This window comes from Aquarana catesbeiana, linkage group LG05 (genome assembly GCF_042186555.1).
Source record: "Aquarana catesbeiana isolate 2022-GZ linkage group LG05, ASM4218655v1, whole genome shotgun sequence".
Taxonomy (NCBI): domain Eukaryota; kingdom Metazoa; phylum Chordata; class Amphibia; order Anura; family Ranidae; genus Aquarana; species Aquarana catesbeiana.
The window spans coordinates 534576433-534602356 of NC_133328.1; the positions used below are offsets into that span (position 1 = coordinate 534576433).

The following is a 25924-nucleotide window of genomic DNA, read 5'->3' on the forward strand; positions in this document are numbered from 1 at the left end:
GATATTCACCTTGCATGCAGCCGCTGACATCAGTGGTGCATTCGCTCTGAAGGTCCGACGGATGCTGCAAGACCTTGCCGAAACGGGGACTCCCACGCCTGTGCAGGAGTGACGTCATCGTGGCACCGGCCACTCACAGCGCCGAAGCCGCAAACCCAGAAGAAACGCAGAGGGAACATGTCTGCTCCCTCAGAAGCGGTGCGGGCAATTCGTTCTAAGGTAAGTATTTCATAATGAGCTAGTATGCGGTCCATACTATCTCATTATGCCTTTGCCTTACAGGTTTTTTTTTTGTTTTCTTTTTTCCAGGGCATAAAACTGCTTTAACGGAAGCATAAATTATTATGATTTGGATTACTATATGATAATTAATTATTCTATTGTGTATAAACAACTTATTTATTTGGATGTTTAACCTGATCATCAATCCAATGTTGCAGCTGTCTCCTGCCAGCTCTAAGGCCAAGAAATGAGTGATCACATGACCTCTGATCGCTCAATTCTCAATCTTTACTGAGCAGAGAACAGTGACTGTCAATCATTGGCTCTGTGCTTTGCCCTCCAGTCCTCACTGAGGCGCCGGGCTGTGGAGGGGGTGGAAGCACCCGGCTTAGGTTCTGCGCTGAGAGGCTGTGCCAGATTCTGGTCAGGCATCTGGGTGGAAACCACCCTTATTGTCGGGATTTCTGCACAGCCTGAACCAGCTCAGGGATGTCAGCTGACGGTGGTCTTTAACCCACTATCAGCTGATTCAAGGTCACAAGATTAGACTCCAGTGACCCAGAAGAGAAATGAAGTATAGCCAAGCAAGTTTTGGCTATACTTCTCTTTTAATCCTAAACAATCACTATCATAACAGGAAGTTCAGAGTGGTATATAAAGGACAGGATAAAAAGACAGCTTTCAAAGCACAAGGGCGGTAGTAATAGATATCTGCAGCTTCAGTGCCGCATTGTGTTGAATGGCTCAGCGATGTGCAGATGTTTTTTTCAGAACCCATGTTCCTATGTTATAGTTCTGTACAGTCAAAGAGCAGATCTAACTGGCAGCAGAAGAAACATCTATAGTTGTGATTATCCTGTACGAGGATACAGCTGCAGGCTCATTATGGTCTCTAACATTGCTTATGTTCCTATAATAGCATGCTACTGGAAATGTGGGCTGGTGCCGTGCTGCTATGCAAAGCCACTTGTGCTTTCCCCATTCGGTCAAGGTTACATGCACTTCCATCTCTTCTACTAATGTACGTCTATCAATTGCTTCCATTTCTGGTTACACATAGATACAGTATTATTGTCTCGTGTACAACTCTATTTGCATTAGGTATCCTCAAGTGCAACTTTATTTGAGCTACTTGTGCTGAATATATTGACACACTATCTGTATTTATTTTCCTCTGTGATTAGTGGAACTGGAGCCTTTGAAGCATCTGTGGGATTTCACATATGGTTCATTTAGAGCTATTAGACAATGTTGCTTTTTACATACCCCCACTGTACAAATCTAACCTAATCACTGAAGGCTTGCTGTATATACCCGCTATTTGGCTGGGTGATTTTAATATGGTCCTTAACCCCCAAAAGGATAGAACACAACGGTGTCAGAACACCCACCTCCCAGATACCACCCGGTTCTCACTAACTGATACATGGCGATACAACCATCCCACTGCTCAGGCATACTCATGCTTCTCGGCAACTCATTCCACTATGTCCCGAATTGATCTTATCCTAATATCTGGCACACTGCTTCCCCGTCTATCAGGCTCAGGGTATCACACCAGATCTCTATCTGATCATGCCCCATGCTGGGCGACCCTGCAGCTAACCCCGAATGTAGGACCTCACGCATGGCGTCTTCACCCCTTCTGGTTGTCAATGTTGAAAGACCAAGAAGACATATACAAGGAATGGCAATTTTACTTTAATATTAACAGAGACACAGCCCCAGTGGGACAGGTCTGAGAAGCATACAAATTACATGTCCGCACTATCCTCTCCTCGAGAGTACACAGAGTAAAAGCTTCCTCTAACCTAATTCTCAACCAGGCCTCTGATAAAGCAGACTTACTAGCAAGGGAGTTTCAAAATGACCCTACTCAAGACAGAGCAGCTGCACTTAAACTCCATACCCGCCTTTTAGACCAACTCCAATACGAGAAAGCTAAACAGAAACTTTTCTTTATGAAACAACGCGTGTTTGAACAAGGGGAGCGAGCGGGTAAACTACTAGCATACCTGGCCTTGTAGGCCCACACAATGACACATTCTCGGATCCCCCGGCGGTCGCAGAGGCATTTCAGAAATACTATGCTGATTTATATTCCTCCAAGGTAGGGTCACCTCGCAGGAAACTAGGGCCTTCCTCCAGGATATCCCTTTCCCACAACTTTCGGAAACCCAAATGCAGGATTTAGAGGCTCCTCTTACGGCAGATGAGGTCACCCTTGCCATAGCATCCCTTGCGCCAGCTAAGGCGCCAGGAGGTGATGGCATACCATTAGACTTCTATGCAGTGTATTCGGAGATCTTGATCCCTGAATTATTGAAACTGTATAATCATATATTTGAAACTGAGACCCTCCCTGAAACCCTCCGCCAAGCAGTAATCATAGTAATTCCTAAATCGGGTAAAGACCCCCGATTACCTGAATCCTATCGCCCAATCTCGCTTCTTCAAGCTGACATCAAAATACTAGCTAAAATACTAGCTATGCGCCTCAATAACAGTATTCTCTCCCTCATTCACCCTGATCAGACAGGATTCATGCCTGAGAAAAACACAGCCATGAATCTAAGACGCCTCCATATGAACATCCAGGCGGATCACTAGAACACGGGAGATAGAGCGGTAGTGGCACTTGATGCCGCAAAGGCGTTCGATTCGGTGGAGTGGGGATATCTTTGGGAATGCCTGCGGGGCTTTGGGTTTGGCCCTAACTTCATAAAATGGGTACAATTACTGTACTATTCCCCGGTAGCTAGAGTGGTGGTGAATGGTTGGACGTCCGATTCCTTCCCATTGAGAAGGGGAACCCGTCAGGGATGTCCGCTCTCCCCCTTATTGTATGCCTTAGCTGTGGAACCCCTCGCTATTTCCCTTAGGATGAACCCGAACATACGTGGGCTGCGCATAGGATCTTTGATTGAGACGTTAAGTTTATATGCAGATGATATGCTCCTCTATCTAGAGGATACTGGCCCATCCCTCCAAGCAGCCCTATTGACCACTGAAGAATTCGGGAAACACTCAGGCCTGAACATGAACTGGTCCAAATCGCAAATCCTCCCCCTGGATATGTCGTCCCCAACACGAAATACGGCCTCACTCCCTTTGCAAAGAGTGGCCTCCATTAAGTATTTAGGATTAGAGATTACTAAAGACCCGCTAGAATATATCACCAATAATATCGAATCACTCTTCTCATACTTAAAATCTCGTACACAAACCTGGGCAAGACTCCCCTTGGGAATATTGGGCAGAATCAATCTGTTCAAGATGATATTACTCCCAAAATTCCTCTATATATTCTGGAACTCCCCAGTACTCATCCCCCTTAAAAGCTTTAAAACAATTGACAAAATAATCAATTCCTTTATATGGGGGCCCAATAGACACAAGCTAGCTTGGAACACGCTCAAAAACCCAACCTCCTCGGGAGGAGCGGCTCTACCGGATTTATATACATACTACATTGCTGCACAGCTCTCGCACTTTTATTATGTCCACAAAACGGATGAGGATAGATACCAAACCTTAATATGTAAAAAACCAAATAGCAACATGCATTCCCCACTACAAGTGATATTTAGGGGAGGTAACAGACGGAGGAAGAGAGAGGACCGAGACTTGTTGCTGTCTCAACACAGATGTGTGTAGAGGAAGGCGATCAAACTAACTGGAGATGACTTTTTTCATTCGCACACACCCTTGTGGCACAACCCCCAGCTGAAAGAATTGATATCTCTACCGGGGGCTACTAGATGGGCTGCCAAAGGAATAGTATTCCTATTCCAGATCACTACTGTATTTGGCGTGAGAAACTTTCAAACACTTTGTGAGGAGTTTGACCTTCCCCCCCACATGCAATTTAACTACATGCAACTGAAACATGCGCTCCAAACTCAATTCGGGCATGGACTCCCTAACCCGCAAATGCTGCCACTGGTAGATGTAATTACAGGAACGAACCCTGAAAAACTTATATCCACCCTTTATACTATAAGTCGGTAGCAAGGATTATTGACACAGCAAGGACTAGATGGGAGGAAGATGTGGGGCCTATAGATGATTAAGACTGGGAAGATATATTGGAAAACGTTAAAAACACATCACCTAAAATTTCCGAGCGCCTGACTCAGCTGTATATAATACATAAATCCTACCTTACGCCTTCCAGAGTTGCTAAATTCTCTCCACATCAGAAGCCAAAATGCCCAAGATGTTCTAGTAACCTGTGCTCATTCTTCCACTTAATATGGTTATGCCCAGAGATACAAAGCTACTGGGCACAAATCATAAAATTTCTACATGACCACATGGGATCACCAGTTCAACTAGACCCCAGGCCATGTCTTCTGGGGTTACTCCCGGATGCCACCATAGATGGATCCCTGGCTACACTCCTCAGTGAATCTCTATTTAGCGCCAGGAAACTAATCGCCAAGCACTGGATGAGAACAGATTCTCCCACTCTACAGGCCTGGGTTAGGGAAGTAAATGCATCACTGCCATACAAGAAGGTGATGTACAAACACAGGGGATGCCCAGCCAAATACCATAAAATATGGGACAGATGGTTAGATAATACTAGCGCATGTACGTACTAACCAGTTATGACAATCCGAATAACTAGTGAGCCAGATATGATCACCCCAACCGATATAATATGAATGTACCATTTTACAGAATGTATTTAATTTTGGAAATCCTGCAACATGGAGGGAGAAAGCACGGAAGGGAATTGGTAATCCGCGCTGTCGAAGCCATATTTGAATCTACGCAATGTTATATTTTATATGATAAGTATACTCATTCACAATTAGTGTATGATACCCCTTTTTGTGTTAGTACAGTATGTAATGCTTCTGTATGTTGTTCTCTTCTTAACAATAAACATGTTCTTTTAAAAAAAAAAAAAAAAAGTGGAGTTCCACCTCAAAAAAAAAAAAAAAAAAAAATATTAATGTGCTTAAAAAAAAAAAAAAAAAAAAAAACCATTTGGAGAAATTTTTTTTTTTTTACTCACCTCTAAATGCCTGTTGCTACGGGGTCCCTCGTAGTCTGCCTCCTTCCGCGCCTGGGCTCCTGACGTCACTTCCCTCGGCGCAGGAAGGGAGATCACCTCTTCCCCCTCCCTCTGGGCGATCATCTGGGACATGTGACAGGTCCCAGATGATTGCGCGGCCAGTCACGTGTCCCAGCCACAGCCTGACGCCCACAGTTAAAATGCCGTGCGGAGGGGGGGGGCGAGCGGGGCTTCGATCCCCCCGCATCGCTGGACCCTGAGACAGGTAAATGTCCGATTATTAAAAGTCAGCAGGTGCAGTATTTGTAGCTGCTGACTTTTAATTTTTATTTTTTTTTAGTGGAAACTCCGCTTTAAGTGCTAAAAACAAAGTACTGTATTCAAACAGTGTTACAGTAGTCCTTTCTGTAGCTTTGCTATAAACAGTAACAATCATGTAGCGTAGTCTAGGAAACTGCTGTGGATTTGTTACTGCTGAAAATAACCGAATAAATCATACTCAAAAGAAACGTTATATTTAAACTGTGTAAATTAACCTCCACTTTATTTATAGTGCCTAGTGGTAGTTAAGGAAAAACATTTTGAAGGGTCTGGCATTTAATCACAGCATGTGTATTGTAATTTCAACAGCTTTACACCCTATTATAATTTCTCTTTATCCATTTTCTTACCTTTTCAATCATCCCTCACCAAAGAAAAAAAAAAAAAGATCTATATTTTATATTGGAGTGATCCAATTATGTAAATATTTCAGTATATGCATATTCTTGTGGATGTTTAACCACTTGCCATTCAGGCCAATTCTGACATTTCTCTCCTACATGTAAAATTCATCATAGAACCCCCAAACATTATGTATGAACAAGATGGAGACTCCCATCATCTCATATAGAGTATGGTGGTCCCATCCCTTTATATAGATATAGATATGAATGCCCCCTATTTGGGACTTTAAATGGACCACCAACTCAAAAATTATAAAAATAAATCTTTAATATCATGAATTAAAATACAAATACAAAAGACCACATGTATGAAAGGATGCACGACATGTGCTACATAAGACAAACCAATGTGTTGTATAAAAAACTGCATGCAATATAAATGCCCAAATGTCCAACGCGTTTCCGGTATCAGGTGTTCCTATACCTTCTTCAGGGACCAAGGGTTCAGAAAATTTACTGTTCAAAATACATTCTGGTGAAAAGATTCAATATCAGAGGTACGTATGAGGAACCAGTGAGTTTATATTGGAACTACACACCTCTCCATTAGTGGGAATTATGGGTGATTAGTGTGTTCTCTGGGTGAGTGGCACCCGCATAGTCTCACAGGGAGTGCTCAAGTTATGGGCTTCTATTAAGATGAAATCAGGCATGCATCCAGTGTTCTGACATTGCACGCAGGAGGGATAGTTCCGTTTCATCTAAGGTGGAAGATTGGGACATTGTTCCCGGGGCTATTTAGCCCTATCACAGTGCCTTGATGAACGGTCTGGTTTCATCTTAATAGAAGTCCATAACTTGAGCACTCCCTGTGAGACTATGCGGGTGCCACTCACCCAGAGAACACACTAATCACCCATAATTCCCACTAATGGCGAGGTGTGCAGTGCCAATATAAACTCACTGGTTCCTCATACGTACCTCTGATATTGAATCTTTTCACCAGAATGTATTTTGAACACTAAATTTTATGAACCCTTGGTCCCCTGAAGAAGGTATAGGAACACCTGATACCGGACACGCGTCGGTCATTTGGGCATTTATATTGCATGCGGTTTTTCATACAAAACATTGGTTTGTCTTATGTAGCACATGTTGTGCATCCTTTCATACATGTGGTCTTTTGTATTTGTATTTTAATTCATGATATTAAAGATTTATTTTTATAATTTTTGAGTTGGTGGTCCATTTAAAGTCCCAAATAGGGGGCATTCATTTCTATACCCAAACATTATGTATGTTTTTTTTTAGCAAAGACTGGCGGTCGTTGCAGATTCATGCTTTAAAAAAAAAAAAAAAAGTTAGCCCAATTTTTTTGCATAATGTGAAAGATGAAGTTGTGCTGACTAAATAGATACCTAACATGTCACGCGTCAAAATTGCACACGCTCGTGGAATGGCGCCAAACTTCGGTACTTAAAAATCCCCATAGGCAACGCTTTAAAAAATGTTTTACTGGTTACATGTTTTGAGTTACAGAGGAGGTCTAGGGCTAGAATTATTGCTCTTACTCTAACATTCACGGCGATACCTCACATGTGTGGTTTGAACACCGTTTTCATATGTGGGCGGGACTTACGTATGCGTTCGCTTCTGCGTGTGAGCACATGGGGACAGGGGCGCTTTACATTTTTTTTTTTGTTAATTTTACTCTTGTTTTTTTAGTTTGACACTTTTTTTTTTAAAAATTTAAAAAATGATCACTTTTATTCCTATTACAAGGAATGTAAACATCCCTTGTAATAGGAATATGGCATGACAGGTCCTCTTTACAGTGAGATATGGGGTCAATAAGATCTCACTTCTAGGGTGGGAAGCCTGAAATAAACATCGCGCCCGGCCTTTGAACGATCACAGAGACTCCGGCGACCATTTGGTCCGTCGGAAATCTCTATGGTAAACATCCGGGGCCGGCGGATCCATTTTCCGATTTACCGATGGAAGCGGTGAGTCGGTAGAAGCACCAGAGGGCGGCGGGAGGGGGGGGCGTCTCCTCAGTTTGGAATCGCCGGCTGAAAAAGACTGCAGGCATCATTCAGATATACTCGCACAAAGTCAAGGACGTCATAGGACGTATCTTGGGCGGGAAGTGGTTAAAGTGCACCCATCATAAAAGAATTATATAGGCTATCTTTTCTGACCAATGCTTTTGAAGACGCTCGTTCCTTGACTGTCATACTACAGCTTTGGATTTGATGCTTTTTGAGTCACTGACCTAGATAAAGTGAAGGGAGAAGGTATTGTGACACTCATTTACAACGTGTTTGTTCCAGCTATGTGATATTACTTGCTTGCTGCCCAGCGTATGTATATGAATGTCCTGGGCAGTAAGCGGTTATAGCAGGATCGTGGCTGCAGCTGGTACTGTTTTTTAACGCTTTCCTATAAAAATGATCTGGGAAGCTGCCTGATCACTTTTACATGGCTAACGAGACTTTCCCCTCTCCCACTACCACTGCTCGCCGCCATTCCCTGGCTTGCCCATTCCACCTGGGACCTAGGACATCTGTTCCTCCATCTCCTCTGCGATCAATGAAGCCAAAAGTGATGAGGATTTTGTCAATTCTAATTTCAGAGCTGTCTATTCCTGGCTGTGAAGCAGCTGATCAAAAAGATCATGTACATGTCACTGCCCAAAGCAATCACAAAAGACGTGTTCATGCCTTGTGATAGCAATAAAGTTAAATAAAAAAATTATACAAAAAATATTTTAAATAAAATAAATAGGAAAGCGAGAAAAAGGTCATCACTCAGAGAGAGCAGGCAGCTCTTGCGCATTCAAGAGTTGTGACATTAGGTCTGGTAATCTAAAATGCCCTTTGGTGGAGAAGAAAAAATACACTTTTTTGAATGACAAAATAAGACAGCAGTAAAGTTAGCCCAATTTTTTTTTATATTGTGAAAGATAATGTTGTGCCGAGTAAATTGATACCCAACATGTCACTCTTCAAAATCAAGCCCGCTTGTGGAATGGCGACAAGCTTTTACCCTTAAAAATCTCTATGGCGAGGTTTCGAAATCTCTACAGGTTACCAGTTTTGAGTTACAGAGGAGGTCTAGGGCTACAATTATTGCTCTCACTCTAACAATCGCGGCGATACCTCACATGTGTGGTTTGAACACCGTTTCCTTATGCGGGCTCTACTCACGTATGCATTCGCTTCTGCGCACGAGGATGGGGATGGGGCACTTTAAAAATAATTTTTTTTAATATTTTTCTTATTTATTTTACTTTTCATTTTTTATTTTTTTGACACTGTCTTAAGAAAAAAAAAATGGGTCACTTTTATTCCTATTAAAAGGAATATAAACATCCCTTGTAATAAGTAAAGCATGACAGGACAAAAAAAAGACCTCAGATCCCATATTTACACTAAAATGCAATAAAGAAAAAAGAATAAAATGTCACTTGAAAAAAAAAAGTGACGTTTGACGTCGCTTATGCCCTCCAATGCTATGGAGCAGAGCGGGGGCCATCTACCCCTCAGTTGGCAGCCAGGCATCCACGGGAAAGGACGCAATCGTCTCTGTTGCTACCGGCGGGTCCGGTAAGCAGCAGAGATGACCAGAGCGTGGCAGGAAGGGGGTGGGCACCTCTTATGACGTCTATGATCTTGCGGCGAATCCGCCATGGAGACCACTTTTATCTGAAAGAGAAACGCACAGCATTCCCGAAAATACCGGGGTTATCAGCTAGCTGCTGCCATAACCCCAGTATTTAGCATCAAAATACTGACGTACGGGTACGTCGTTTTGCGTGAAGTGGTTAAACAGAGAAAGGGAGTTTGTCTATAAAGATTTATAGAGAGCTAATGCTGCCTATCATTTGCGCAGCCATTTTTTCTGGTGACATCCACAATTTGGATCACATATACCAGTGTTTCTCAATTCCAGTCCTTAAGGCGCACCAACAGGTCATGTTTTTCAGGCTGTGGTAATTTCCAAGGCAGTGAAACTGACCAAATCACCTGTGCAAAATAATGGAGAGCCTGAAAACATGACCTGTTGGTGCGCCTTGAGAACTGGAATTGAGAAACACTACCCAAGAAGAGATGAGATAAACTGGTGGAAGTCAGAATTGTTTGTGTTTTTTTTTTTTATGACATTTACTTATTTATATAACCTGCATATTTGATGAATTGATGGACTTTTATTGGGTTTAGCTGGTAGGCGATAGCTGGGAGTTCCCCTCTTGGCTGTATTTAACCACTTTTAGGCTTGCGCTCAGGTGGCCATTAGGCTTTCCGGTGAGAGCCTTTGAAGTTACCCTTAGTGTTTCTTCGGGAGGTTGCACTCCTGGCTGCGACCTTTCCGCTCTGATCAACTCCTACTCTTTTTGTGCTTTTCATTCTTTTTTTTTCCCCTCTTCTCTTTCTTCCTTTTCTTATCACCTCTTCACCCCACCCCCCCACCCCTTTTTTTGTTGGACTGCTGCTAGGGGATAGACACCCTCTGCTTTGTGTCTCTCAATACTGAGGGACTCAATGTGCCTGAAAAATAGCGTATGCTCTTCCATGACCTGAGACGACACGCCCCGTCTCCTGCTACCAAATGTGAGCTCTTGGGTCTCCATAATTATTGAATGCCAACTTGAAACTTTTCACCAAAATACTGGCTTCTTGTCTCCATCAACACCTGCCACACCTAATTCACTTAGATCAAGTGGGGTTTATTCCAACATGCGAGGCAAGAAATAACACTATTAAAGTACTGAATCTAATACATGTAGCCCATCAGTCCCACACCCAATGTGTGTTATTGGGCTGAGAAAGCATTTGACCAGGTCAACTACCAGTTCTTGTTCTTAGTTTTACGCCATATTGGACTGGGGGACGATATGCTTTATTGGATCTCTAGCTTGTATTCTTCACAATTACAAATGGGACCAGGCAGGGGTGTGCCCTGTCACCACTTCTCTTTGCACTCACTTTGGAGTCGTTTTTGTACAGGATCCGACTTAACCTCAATATACAGGGCCTTAAGTGTTGGGGCTCGTAGCAAAAAGTCTCGGCTTATGCCGATGATATGCTTTTCTCCCTTGCCAATCCATTAATATCTTTCCCTAATCTGTTTCATTAATTTGAAACTTACAGTGTGCTTTCTCACCTTAAGATCAGTTTTAATAAATCAGAAGCCATGGGGGTGGCAGTTCCGCATTCTTTACTCCAGTCCTTGTAGCTCAGCTTTAAATTCAAATGGACGGATTTGGCCCTGAAATACTTGGGCACTTATGTCCAGCTAATCTTGCCCGCACTTTTGACCTCAACTTCCCTCCACTTCTGTGTAAAGTCCTTACCCTTCTGAAGACATGACAGCTTGATTTACATTCATGGTTCGGACGCTGTAACATTATTAAAATGAGCATTCTGTCAAAATTCCTATATCTTTTTCAGGCTTTACCCATTGTTATCCCTGCAAGCTATTTCAAACGAGTGCATTCTCTTTTCCTTGATTTTATTTGGGCACACAAGCGAACAAACTGTTGATAATCCCTAAACAATTTGGGGGATTGGCTGTTCCAGACCATCATAAATATTACCAGGCAGCCCAGTTAGTCTGGATGGTCAACTTGTACCACCAAGTGGATTTTAAGCTCTGGCCGGGCTTGGAACAAGCCCAATGCTGGTTACTGCTACATAGATCTCTGTGGTGCTTTGTGATTTACCCTCTTCTCTCAAAACTAACCCAGTCATCGAACCTATGACACACCTGTGCTTTAGCTCTTTTCTATTTCCAGATAGTCTTTTGTGGATTCCCCCTTGTTCCCCTTTTTTTGGGCAATCCATGTTTTGCCCCAGGCCTTCAGGAGGGGGCTTTCCGCTCGCTACTTGAGTTGGGGCGTTATCAAGCCTCCCACTTTTTGTTAGCTGATACTTGTCCTATATTACAGGCTTTGATGGACGTGGCTGGCCTTTTCAAACTTGATTTTTGGAGAGCTGCGCTGCTACACCACTTTTTGCACTCATTATCCTCTCCACATAAGTATGGCTGGAACTTGACTACACTAGAAGAATACTGTTCCAACCAAGGTTCGTTACCTCACACACTTTCAAAGATGTACCATTTACTGGTTACTACCCCAAATGATTTCCAACTGTCCTTTCTTGCAAAATGGGAGTCTGACCTGGGTATGTCATTTACTGCTGGTCAGTGGACTAACATCGTATGGTTTGCCCTAAAGTCCTAGATTTGCAGGAGTGCAAGACACAAATTTCAAGATTCTTACTAGGTGGTACCATGCCCCATCTCTTTTACATAAGTACTTTCCGAATACCGCTGACCGATGCTGGGAGATGCCAGGAGGAACGGAGAACACTGTTGCATATCTTCTGGTCTTGCCCCATGGATTTCTGGAAAGAAGATTACCCAGAAATTTACGGACTATGTTGTTCCCGAGGATACGGACTTCTTCCTCTTATATGTTTACAATATACCTGCTAAAATTTATAAGAAATTTGTACTTCGCCATTTCCTCAACTCTTCCTGGTGGGGAGGAGAGCACAGTCTGGAAATTTCCTGAATCAACACCAACACTCAAACGCATTCAGACATTCTTGTTAGCTAAAGAGGTCATGGCCATCTGGTGAGCAGGTCTTATTACTTGACACATTGGGTGTGATTTGGACGTATTATAAAGCGGTGGAGGAATCTACACTATTTGTCTGAATAAATCAGAGAGTCATTTGGTTATTGCACTGAAGATTATGGACTTTCTAATTTAGATATTTATATTCACTGTTTAAACCTATGTTGGCTTAACACGATTATGATTTCACACAATTTGCACAGTAAACTTTCTACAGTTTTGGGGAGCAGCTTATTTAGTATAATATTCAATTCACTGGTGCGAGGTCATTTACTATATTCTATATACTATTCCTCTTACCTGGAAAAAGGCACAGGCACCATCCATTGGGCTATAGCTGAAGCAAGTTGAGGAATTTAACCTGATGGAAGATCTGGTATTGACTGCGCAACATAACCAAGAGGTGTACTTGAAAACTTGGACTTCATGGACCATGTTTCTCTATGCTAAGGAAGATAAGGCTTTTGCTCATAGGGTTGTGGGTTCTGCTCGTTGACGGAGTTTATATTCCCCAACCCTTGAGACACGCCAACAACATCACTCCCCCCCCCCCTTTTTTTCCCTCTCCCCCTCTTTTCTTTAGCCTTTTGTTTCATCTGCTTTTGTCTTCTCTCCGTAAACATAGAAACCTTGGCAGTCTTCTTATGTGCAGTAGGTACACACCAGGTGTGTTCTCCCTCGACAGCCCTATGTTAGGACTGCTAGCTGGGGTGCCTTTATAGCCCATCGGGTTACTTTTTGACTGTGATCTCCCTTTTCCCTCTTTGGTATGGAATGGAATCAATGTCCGCTGTAAGCATACTTTTGCTCCTTGTCTAGTCTACAGTGGGGACGGAAAGTATTCAGACCCCCTTACATTTTTCACTCTTTGTTATATTGCAGCCATTTGCTAAAATCATTTAAGTTCATTTTTTTTCCTCATTAATGAACACACAGCACCCAATATTGACAGAATAACACAGAATTGTTGACATTTTTTCAGATTTATTAAAAAAGAAAAACTGAAATATCACATGGTCCTAAGTATTCAGACTCTTTGCTCAGTATTTAGTAGAAGCACCCTTTTGATCTAATACAGCCATGAGTCTTTTTGGGAAAGATGCAACAAGTTTTTCACACCTGGATTTGGGGATCCACTGCCATTCCTCCTTGCAGACCCTCTTCAGTTCTGTCAGGTTGGATGGTAAACGTTGGTGGACAACCATTTTTAGGTCTCTACAGAGATGCTCAATTGGGTTTAAGTCAGGGCTCTGGCTGGGCCATTCAGGAACAGTCACGGAGTTGTTGTGAAGCCACTCCTTCGTTATTTTACCTGAGTGCTTAGGGTCATTGTCTTGTTGGAAGGTAAACCTTTGGCCCAGTCTGAGGTCCTGAGCACTCTGGAGAAGGTTTTCGTCAAGGATATCCCTGTACTTGGCCTCATTCATTTTTCCCTCGATTGCAATCAGTCGTCCTGTCCCTGCAGCTGAAAAACACCCCCACTGCATGATGCTGCCACCACCATGCTTCACTGTTATTGGACAGGTGATGAGCAGTGCCTGGTTTTCTCCACACATACCGCTTAGAATTAAGGCCAAAAAGTTCTATCTTGGTCTCATCAGACCAAAGAATATTATTTCTCTTAAACTCCATGCGGGCTTTTATGTGTCTTACACAGAGGAGAGGCGTCTGTCGGGCCACTCTGCCATAAAGCCCCGACTGGTGGAGGGCTGCAGTGATAGTTAACTTTCTACAACTTTCTCCCATCTTCCGACTGCATCTCTGGAGCTCAGCCACAGTGATCTTTGGGTTCTTCTTTACCTCTCTCACCAAGGCTCTTCTCCCCTGATAGCTCAGTTTGGCCGGACGGCCAGCTATAGGAAGGGTTCTGGTCATCCCAAATGTCTTCCATTTAAGGATTATGGAGGCCACTGTGCTCTTAGGAACCTTAAGTGCAGCAGAAATTTTTTTGTAACCTTGACCAGATCTGTGCCTTGCCACAATTCTGTTTCTGAGCTCTTCAGTCAGTTCCTTTGACGTCATGATTCTCATTTGCTCTGACATGCACTGTGAGCTGTAAGGTCTTATATAGACAGGTGTGTGGCTTTCCTAATCAAGTCCAATCAGTATAATTAAACACAGCTGGACTCAAATGAAGGTGTAGAACCATCTCAAGGATGATCAGAAGAAATGGACAGCACCTGAGTTAAATATATGAGTGTCACAGCAAAGGGTCTGAATACTTAGGACCATGTGATATTTCAGGTTTTCTTTTTTAATAAATCTGCAAAAATGTCAACAATTCTGTGTTCTTCTGTCAACATGGGGTGCTGTGTGTACATTAATGAGGAAAAAATTAACTTAAATGATTTTAGCAAATGGCTGCAATATAACAAAGAGTGAAAAATTTAAGGGGGTCTGAATACTTTCTGTCCCCACTGTATGTTAATAATTTAATTTTACTGACTGGTATCACAGTTATGCATATCAGAAACTGCTGGAAGCATTTTGTACCTATGGTTACAATTTCTTGTATCTTGTTACCGGATTACTCTGGAAACTGCCTTATCTTCTTAGATAAAAATTATTCTAGAACCATAGCTCACATTTAACTCTAAACTGATAACCTGTAAAGACTTTTAGTGTCGCCTTTGGACAATTTTAGGACTTGTAGTTTGTCGCCATTTCACAGACATGCGCAGTTTTAAATCTTGACATGATTTGTATCTATTTACGTGACACAACATCATATTTTGTAGTTTACCCAAAAATAGTGTATTAATATTGTATTTGTGTGCCCTAAAATAAATTTAGATGTATTTTTCCCTGAAAATTTGCATTTGAATAAAAATTGGAAATATCACGTGACATAAAAACTGCAACAGCCACTGTTTTATTCTCAAGGGCCTCTGCTTTCAGAAAATGTATAACCCTTGGGGGTTCTCTCTAGCAAAAAAATACAGATTTTAACACGTATGTGAAAGCATGGAAGCCAGACACAGCCAGGCATCTAATATTTTTAGAAGGTCAAGAATAACAGTTCCCACGCATTGCTCATGAGTGGAACCTTGTCAAAGAAGCCTGTGTATTCAGTCACATATTTGTGAAAATGCAATAGCCGCAGTAGTAGATTAGTTCATTTGTCTAAAAAAAACATCAGTGTATGGCCCTTTAAGTGGTATTAGAGAATTCCAAAATTTAATAAAAACTAGATAGACCATCATATTACATTGTACAGTGGTTTTAAAGCCTAAAAAATGTATGCCTTAATACATTCCCTGCATGCCATGGGCTCCCTCTGCTGTCAGTCAAATCCAGTGATGAAGGAGTATGGGGTGGGGCTGAGCCACGCTGTCTGTGTCTGTGGATGCTGGCAGTGTGGCTCAAGATCAAGTTTGCTGCTGTGCCACAAAAGGAAGCAGCTTCCTATGGTGGTGGCACACCAAGAAGAGGAGGAGCCAGGAGCACTGGTGGGAGACCCCAGAAGAGGATAGGTATTGCACAGAGCAGATAAATACTGTATAACATGTTTGTTACTTAAATGTAAAGATAAAAATGCCAATCTCTTTAGGTATATGTCCTCCTTTAGCCATTTATGTCCTAACAGAACTTATCTATACTGATGTTTTTGTATTTGACTACCACAGTGATTTCATAAGAATTTTAAAAAATAAGAGTGCTTTACTAGATATTACAAAAGTCAATCCTAAACGTTACAAAACATTTTAATAAAGTGACCTGCTTTTTTCAGTTTGTAGTAAAAGTACACTTCCTCCTAGAACATTGCTGATTCATATGTATCTACTGAACCATTTAGCTGGTCTGCAAAAAGTTGGCATCTGTACCCACAGGCATCTTAACTGAGAGATTTCCATTGTGTGACCTTGAAGAGCTGATTCTCCTGCACAAAGGAATCAATCAATTATTTTTAGTAGGAATCCTAAAAGATCTAATGGGCTTATTCACCAAAACTGCAGTGCCCATGGCAATTAATCAAATACAAAGTATTTCCAAAGCCAAATATGTTTTTTATTTATTATTTTTAGATATAGTGGGAAAATATGTCCATTTTTAGATATAGTGAGAAAATATGTCCATTATCATTCTTTTTGCACTTAGCGCTTCATGGTGCGTGGTTTAATGGTCTCCTATGGTATATACACTTCTTCAACAGAAACAAATGTGTCATTTTTAGCACAGTATCTATTAGAGCAGAAAGGAATTTCACCTACAGCAACAATCAATACAATTCTAAATTAAGCAGCATTGTTAATGTCGTCTGTTGAAGAGACAAGATCTCCCAGGTCTAAGGCCCCTTTCACACGTGCGGACCGTATGTCCGTATTTCATCCATCCGTTTTTGGATGAAATACGGACATACATGCATCCCTATGGGATAGCGGGTGTCAGCGGATGTACATCCGCTGACACCCGATGTTGTCCGCCTCCGCTCTCGTCCGATTCTGCGAACGGAAGAAAATCCTATTTTTCTATCCATCTGCAGAGCGGATCGGAGGAACACGGACAGACGGTCCGTGTTCCTCCGATCCCCCATAGGGGAGAGCGGAGATCTGACAGGGCGGTCCCTGCACAGTGTGCGGGTCCCGCCCTGTCATCTGCCGGCTCAGCTGGGGAAAGCGGAGCGATCCCCGCCAAGCAGCGGATAAACACGGGGCGGATCAACACGGATCCGTCCCGTGTAAAAGGGGCCTTATGCTCCATGCACACTAGTGTTTTTCATAAGCGTAAAAAAAACTAGGAAAAATGCTGGGTGAAAAATGCTGATAATAGCAGTTTAGTAGCTTTTTGGAGCAGTTAGGAGCATTAGCATATTATAAGCGTTTTTGCAGTACATGAAAAAAAAAAACACAAAAAAAGCTGTTAGTAGCTTTTAGAAGCAGTTAGGAGCATTCAGTGTTTTTTTCTGCTGGAAAAACTCTCTCATGCCCCGTACACACGATCGGAAATTCCGCCAGCAAAAGTCTGATGTGAGCTTTTGGTCCGAAATTCCGATCGTGTGTATGCTCCATTGGACTTTTGCTGGCGGAATTCCCGCCAGCAAAAGATTGAGAGCATGTTCTCTATTTTTTGGTTGGAAAAAGTTCTGATCGAAAATTCCAATCGTCTGTACCAATTACGACGCACAAAATTCCTACGTATGCTCGGAAACAATTCGACGCATGCTCTGAAGCATTGAACTTCATTTTCTCGGCTCGTTGTAGTGTTTACGTCACCGCGTTCTTGACGGTCGTAATTTCAGCGTACTTTTGCGTGACCGTGTGTATACAAGCTAAGCTTGAGCAGAATTCCGTCGGAAAAACCATCCAAGTTTTTTCTGACGGAATTTCTGATCGTGTGTACAGGGCATAAGGCTCCAGGCACACTGGGCTTAAAAAAACATCTGTTCTCCTGGGAGTAAAAACCACTCATATAGAGCATTTTTTGTACAAAGTTTAGACAAGTTTAGGAAAGTTTTACATTTTTTCTGCCTCCAAGCTCCATTTAAACACGAACGAGAAGGTTTTCTTTTTTTCTGCCGCTAAACGTTAAACTCAAAATATGCCTCTTAACGTCCTAATGTGCATGGACACATAAGATACCATTGAGCTGCTTCTACAGGCAGAACACAAAACTCCTGTAGAAGCAACATTTTTTAACCACTAGACGACCAGCCGCCGCAGTTATACTGTGGCAGGTTGGCTTACCTGGGCAAATTGCCATAGGTATATGTCGGTCTCTTTAAGACCACTAGGGGAGGCACGGGTGCCCACGGCATGATGGAGCCAATGCGTGTGTCCGGCGTCCTCGATGTTCGAGGGCACCCGCGATCGCTCCTGAGAGACACAGAATGGAGATCTGTCAATGTAAATATGTAAAATATGTCTCCTGCTTCAGGCAGTCCCATCCCCCCACAGTTAGAATCACTCCCTAGGACACACATTTAACCCTTTGATCGCCCCCTGGTGTTCACCCCTTCCTTGCCAGTGACATTTAGCCCCCGTTCACACCTATGCGAATTAGATGCGGCTTACACCGCATCCAATTCACAGGAGATTTTAAATTACATTCATTTGAATATATCTGGTTCACATATGTGCGTTGCCTTCACACTGCGCATTGAACAAAAAATGTGTGCGTTTTTTGGGCATTGCGGTGTGAACTACAAGCCTATTATCTCCTATGGGAACGTATCTGATTCGCAGATGCATTGCGTTCTGAACAAGGATTTTCTCCTTCTCCTCACTACACCTCCCCTCTCCCCCCCTCCCTCCCCCTCTCTCTGCTCACTGATCCGCAGCTACAACGCAGAAAAGCCTTTGAACAAAAGATTTTTATCTTCCCAGTGAAACCAGGCTTATACAGTAATCAGTGGCTATTTTTAGCAATGATCGCTGTATAAATATCAGTGGTCCTAAAAATGTGTCAAAAGTGTCCGATCTAAAAAACGCAGACTGCTGCCATTACTAGTAAGAAAAAATAATAATAATAAAAATGCCATAAATATATCCCCTATTTTATAGAAGCTATAACTTTTGCGCAAACCAATCAATATACGCTTATATTGCTTTTTTTTTTAACTGATGCTCTTTTTTTGTTTATAGTGCAAAAAATAAAAACCGCAGAGGTGATCAAATACCACCAAAAGAAAGCTCTATTTGTGGGAAAAAAAGTACGTCAATTTTGTTTGGGTACAACGTCACACGGCCGCGCAATTGTCAGTTAAATCTACGCAGTGCCGTATCGCAAAAAATGGTCTGGTCATTAAGGAGGCAAATCCTTCCGGGGCTGAAGTGGTTAAGCCAGTGTGCATGGAGCCTAAGAAACTCTACAAAATCTACTTTTTTTTTCTGCTCCTAGATGCTGAAGCTCAAAAAATGCTAATAGCCTGAAGTAGTGCGCATCAACACATAGGATAACACTATTTAGCTTGCTAATAACAGCTTCTAGGAGCTTAAAAAAACGCTAGTGTGCATGGAGCCTAAAGAATATTTCCAGAACATAGAAAAATCTTCATAAGCTATAATTAGCACCTCCACCATTTAAAAAATTCATTACCACTTCCTTAAAATGTGTGTTTTTTCGTAAAGTGCATGAAAGACCAATTTATTCAAAATTTTTTTTTTTAGTTGATAGAAGAGGATGGATACCTGCTCAGGTATTTACTATTGTTTGTGTTTATATTGGAAAGGATTCACCCTCTCCTCAACGGGGAGGATTCACCCTTGAGGACTGAAAGTAAGGAAAAAATCTGAAAAGTCAGGAATCGATCTTCCAAAAGGTGATCATTGTTTGGTTACAATCGCCTTAACAGAAGATTTCCCGTAATTTGGAGAATTCCCCCCCAATGGGGCACAGCAAACAAAAACATGTAAGGAGTTTCCATGTATTGAACTTCAGAAACCATTAATTAAAAAAAGCCATTAAAACAGAATAAAAACATGCCAGACGTTTGTTTTAACTTCTATCTTCTGCATTAAAAGCAAAAAAAAAAAATGCTTTAGATATACAGTACTTTAAAGATGTGACAGTGTTTTGTGAGCTTTAGGGTAGATTTAAACATGCATGTAAATTTCCCTTTCCTCGGAAGTCCACACTGCGTTCAGATTGTGCTCCAGGGGCTACTGGCAGGCGTTAAGGAAGTGATGCGACGTTCCTCACTGCCTGTTTTGACCCTGTTTTCGCTGACAAACACACCTCAACATTTGCCCACTTGCTTTGGGATGTAGTCTTCAGCGGGCTTGCTGCCCACCAATCCCCACATGTCAGGTAAACGAACGAAGCATCGCGCCTGCAGCATGTACTCACCCTCATCCACTGCCTATTGCAGATTGGGGGGGGGGGCAGTTGGAGGGTGGGAAAAATGCGGTTTAACCATGCATTTTTGCTGCCCCCCCCAACCGCATACCTAAATGAATCCTTAAGGTAAAGAATCTTTTATTTTAGGCAGGGTATTTCTCTCCCCATCAATAGCTGAAAAGGTGTATCATTTGTACCCGAGACAGAAGTAGCCCAGACTGAGATATGCCTAAGCCTGGTGCACACCAGTGTGATTTCAAATGTAACTTCAGTCGCACAGAACGCACGACAAGGGAAATCACACTGTTTTCAATGGTGTCTGTTCACATCAATGTGACTCAGCACAAATCGATTTGGGAAAAGGTCCTGTACTACTTTGGTGCCATTCCAGAGCAATTTTGACCCTACAGAATATACAAGCCTTATCAAAGTTGCATCCAAGGAGCACTACATAATGGCACTGAAAGTTGGATCAAAATCATATTGCAGCAATGTAAACCTAGTCTAGGGTTAACATTCATGTCAAATCATTGTTTAAGCTCATTTGTTGGATTGAGGTTATCTAGGGCTACAACTATACATCTCTAGCTAAAAAAAGCCATATTATCAGAAACCCTTGCAATGCTAGAAATATAAAAATGATAGTGACAGATGTTTTATGGGGTGCATTAAAAAAATAGACCACAATCGACACATAAAAAATCAAGGATAAATGGCTAGCCTACACCATGCTTAATTGGGTATGTCATGTGACAGCAAGATGACGTTTTTTGTCTTTTTTTGCATTTTTCTTAATGGGTTTAAAGTCCCTAACGGGTCAACTCATTTTCATTCTAGTTGTTGATCTGAAGCAGCAAATGCCATAATAACCAGCATATTTAGCATAAAAACCAGCATTTTTAGCATTTCAAAACTACAAGCTTTTGAGATCGCAATTCTGTCCCCCTGACATAAATAGGTCAATGGCAATAGAGTGTGAAATGTTGCGCCTTTATCTTCTTTTTGCCTGTTGATGACAAAGATGACAAACTAGTTGACGGGTTGGAAGGGAGAGATTATCTTACTACTGGAAGCAGGAATAAATTGCGGGCTCCTGTATTAATACCTTCATGGACTACAGAATCACATGACAGAATGGACTTTAAGGTCCTTGTTTAGTCTAATAGAGACAAACTAACCAGATAGTATATCCAGTATGTTTCTCTTTTTCATACTCTTTGATGTCTCCTACCAATATCAGAATCACCAACAACGGCTTCAATGCCAAACAGTTTGACTCCAGACAGGTCGCTCATTTGCTTCTCAAAAAAGTCACAAGGGACAGAATGGTGTCCTACTCACTTAAAAAAAAATTGGGATCTTGAAGAAGGGGGAATATCCCTAAAGCTTGTCCTGAAATTAGCCAATATACAACATATTGTGTGTCGCAGTTAATTAACTGTTTCATATTATATCTAGCTCCATCAGCCCCTGATACATCATTGCAATGCCACATAAAATTCACAGGCTTTACAGTTTTTCACGCCACACATTTGTACCACTCTTTTGGCCAAAGAAAGAACCCAACTGTTAGCGCTATGTCCACTAGCAGAAGATTTGACTTTACTAGGGGCTGAGGCTAGTAACAGACAAGTGGCTAGGACAGGGTCCTATTTCAGTATATTGCAATTTTTCACAGGGACTTGTTAGTTAGCAAACGCTTTGTTATTATATCTGGTACAGAAATGTTCACGATTTTACTCCAATTTAGATGCATTTGTTGATTTAATAGAGCCCTCAGATTTGTTGGCTCTATACCGATCCTTTTATTTTTCAAATGCCTCATCTATTAAGGTATTATTATAGCCCTTTTTAAGAACTTTTTATTCAAGAAACCACCCTGTTCCACATCATCCTCCACTTTAGTGCAGGTGCACTTTAACCTACAGAACTGCCCAAAAGAGACATGTTGGATCCACCAGGTGGTGACTGCTATGTGCATGTGTACCTATAAGAAGGGTGGTCATCCAGAATACCTACTATTTCCTTCAAATTTGAATTCCCTACCATAGGTTTAAAATGAGTTCTGGAAACAACATTTAATTAGCATCTGAACTCAACTCTAGATCCCAAAATATTAGGTGTTCCTCATTTCAAAATGAAAGAATCCAGGGTAACAAACCAACAATTCCGGGAGCTACAAAATCTCCCCCTAGATCAGGGCTTACAGTGCTGGTTAGGATAAGAACAGAATGATCTTTAGAAGATTGGAGAATACAGGTATAAAAGTTGCTCCTTTTTGTCTAAGCTGGCTTCAACAGTTGGATTAGGTGAAAAGGGTGCTTCCTGTGGCCCCTCAGTTTTAAAGAGAAGCCAAACCAGAGCAATTGGGCTTCAGGACATGGTCTTTGCTGAACTATTAAATCGAACTAACTTTGAATCCAGTGCCTCAACCTAGAGGTCTATTTCTAAAAAAAAAAACTCCCTGGACGATTGTCACAAGCATTAGCCCAGCTGCAACAAACTTATACAGTATTGTCTAATATAATTATTTTCTATGAACATTAGCTCCATCTAGTGGCCATAACAAGGTATTTTCCTGACTGAGGATCTACAAAAAATACTGGCTGCTAGATGAAGTTAATGACCATAGTAAATAATAATATTAGGCAAAATCTGGGGAAAATTCATTACAGCTGGGCAAATGCTTGTGACATTCATGCAGTTTTTTTTTTTTCTTATAAAACAGACCTAGTGAATCTGGACAAATTAAACAGTACAGACTACTGGATACCAATAGACTGTAATCACAGTAACTGCTGCGAAGGTTACTACAGCTTTGTGTTACATGCTTTATGCACAGACAATGCACAAAGTGGCCAGGTTCAGTTTTCTATGTCTTGTATTTCACAGCTTATTATTGATTTCTATAAAGAGGCCAGCTCTATGTTTCTATTCTAGATAGATTTCACTATCACCTTCCAGTGATAGATGAAAACAAAATGTACTATTTGCCTCTCAAATCAGTACAGTACTATACATTACCATATTATGCTCTGTAACACTTCATTCTCTCTGCTGGGTGACACATTTAGTGCATATAGCATATCTCTGTAAAATGATATTTATCAAAACCCTAAGGCCTTGTGTACAAATTGACACAGACTGAAGTCATATTTGCAGAGGATGTACAGTGCTTTCATATAATATATTTATATTCGTTTTTGAAATTGTGATCAAAACTAAAAATAAATATATTTAAACCTACTCTTAGGCTGGGTTCACACTTGTGCGATCACAGACATCGCATGTGATTCGCACCGCATTGCGTGAACACAATACTTCAACAGTGTATCCAAATCAAATATAAACAATAATTCAATATACGAAAAACATAATCCAGATATGAAAACAATATTTGCTACAAAGTCTTTTCTACAAAAAATAAAGTCCATGGAATATGTGACAGTTCAGAAAAAACTTTGTGATAGCCAAACCCAAAGGGTTAACAGTGAATATCCAGTGATAAAAACGTGTTTTGGACGAGACAAAAAACAGTGCTTTAGAAGGAATCTTCCACCGTATAAAACACACGCCTCTTACCGGACTAATAGGATCTCAGATTATAGAGATCGCACCCGCCCAGGGTATAATTGAGAATTTAGCAACAGGAAGGAGACTCCCGATCTGTGAAGTGATCCCACAATGTTAGATGGATGGTACTCGCCCAATCCTCACTCCCAACATATGTAGAGACAAAGGTAGACTACGTAGTGGAATACAATGGAACCTTGGATTGCGAGTAACGCGGTTAACGAGCGTTTCGCAATACGAGCACTGTATTTTTTAAAAATGAGTAACTCGGTTTCCGAGTGTTGTCTTGCAAAACAAGCACAATTCAGGCCAAATCAGTGTGCAGTACCGCTTTTGGCCTGAGGTGGGGGGCGCCGGAGCCGAGCAGAGCCGAACGCTGCGATCGGCGCATTTCAGAAATGCATGGGAAGGCCCGAGGACAGCACGGCTGACCTCAGCAAATCGCCAGTAGGAAGTCTTTCCGAGGTTTGCCAAGGTCAGCCAAAGTGTCCTCGGGCATTTTTGGCCATTTCCGAGGCTCTCCAGCGCCCCCCCCCCCCGCCTCTGGCCGCATGCGGTATTGCATCCCATTGAAGTCAATGCGGAACAAATTATTTTCGTTTCCATTGACTTCAATGGGAAAACTCGCTTTGATATGCAAGTACTTTGGATTACAAGCATACTCCTGGAACGGACTATGCTCGTAATCCGAGGTTCCACTGTACATTTAAAACTTAGTTTATTTAAGGCACAGAATGGCTCCACCCAACGCGCTTCCCTGTAACAAGCGTCAACCAGGGAAACGCGTTGGTTGGAGCCTCTCTGTGACATCATTCCACACGAGCAGGCTGGTGCCGACCGCCATTGTACATATTGCTTTGTTTGTCACGCTGGTTTTATCTACAAAAATGTAAGTGCAATCTAACCCTTAAATAATGAAACCTTGTTCCCTAAACATCCCTTTGCTATCATTGTGAGAAAATAGCAACTGGTATAGAATAGTTCAATATGGATTTTGGAGCCTTAGGCCCCTTTCACATGATCGGACCGTTCAGGTCCGCCTGTCAGTTTTGACGGAGGACCTGAACGGGCGCTCCATGTTAGCCTGTGGAGCGACGGATGTCAGCGGAGACATGTCCGCTGACATCCGACCCAGTCCGATCTGCTAAAAGCAGACGGATGGCCCTAAGTCCAGGTCCGTCGCTGGCGGATCGGGTGAGATCTGATGAAAATCCCTCCACAGGCGGCAACGGCGCCTGACATACCCCTCCCCGCTCAGTGAGCAGAGAGGGACCTGTCATCCGCCGGCTCAGCGGAGATCAACAGACTGATCTCCCGCTGAGCCGGCAGACAGAGGCGGACTCCGTGGAAGCGGAGTCCACCTCGTGTGAAAGGGGCCTTAAATTATTATATAAGTATTTCCACTTTTGCAGACAAATTCATAGAACACCTACTTTAGATTTTTTCCTTGTTCCCTTTCACATAGCATAACTTAAAATAAAAACTATTTCAAAATTGATGCTTACTTTTTTTACTTGCTTTTTGATTGCTTAAAAATACCTAACCGTTTTATTTAGGGGACTGGAGAGTTTTCTTTTCCTATAATTAAAGTGTTTGTTACCCCTACACTTATTTCTGCTGCACCATGTATGAAAATGTATCTGTTCTCTTTGTATTGCTTCCTTTGTGTGAAATCCCTGGTGTTCCTGGTAATTCCTCTGCTTTCCTATTAAAACTTAAAACACTAAGCAGGAGAGCACACTGTGATCAGTTCTGTAGCTATGCTGGGAACTCAGGCTGCTCTCCTCCAATGATCAGACTTGTCCTAACCCCCACCCCCCACCCCGCTGCACAGCCATTCACTATGAAGCTCAGTGTGCTGCTGCTTCTCCTCCCCCAGCTCTATGCAGCTGAGAACAGGGGGACTGTGATCACTTTAAAAAAAAAAAAGGATAAAAAGTATTTATAATGTTTTTTTTATATCTATACAAAAACGTTTTGCCTTTCATTTCTATTTTAAACTGAATGGGTTGTTTT

The 25924-nt window shown here is 42.0% G+C and overlaps 1 protein-coding gene across 1 annotated transcript in view; it reads right to left on the bottom strand.

The window, feature by feature from the left end:
• Nucleotides 1–25924, bottom strand: part of SLCO5A1 (solute carrier organic anion transporter family member 5A1) — a 177599-nt gene that overhangs the window by 88528 nt on the left and 63147 nt on the right. The gene's annotated exons all lie outside the window — the stretch shown is intronic.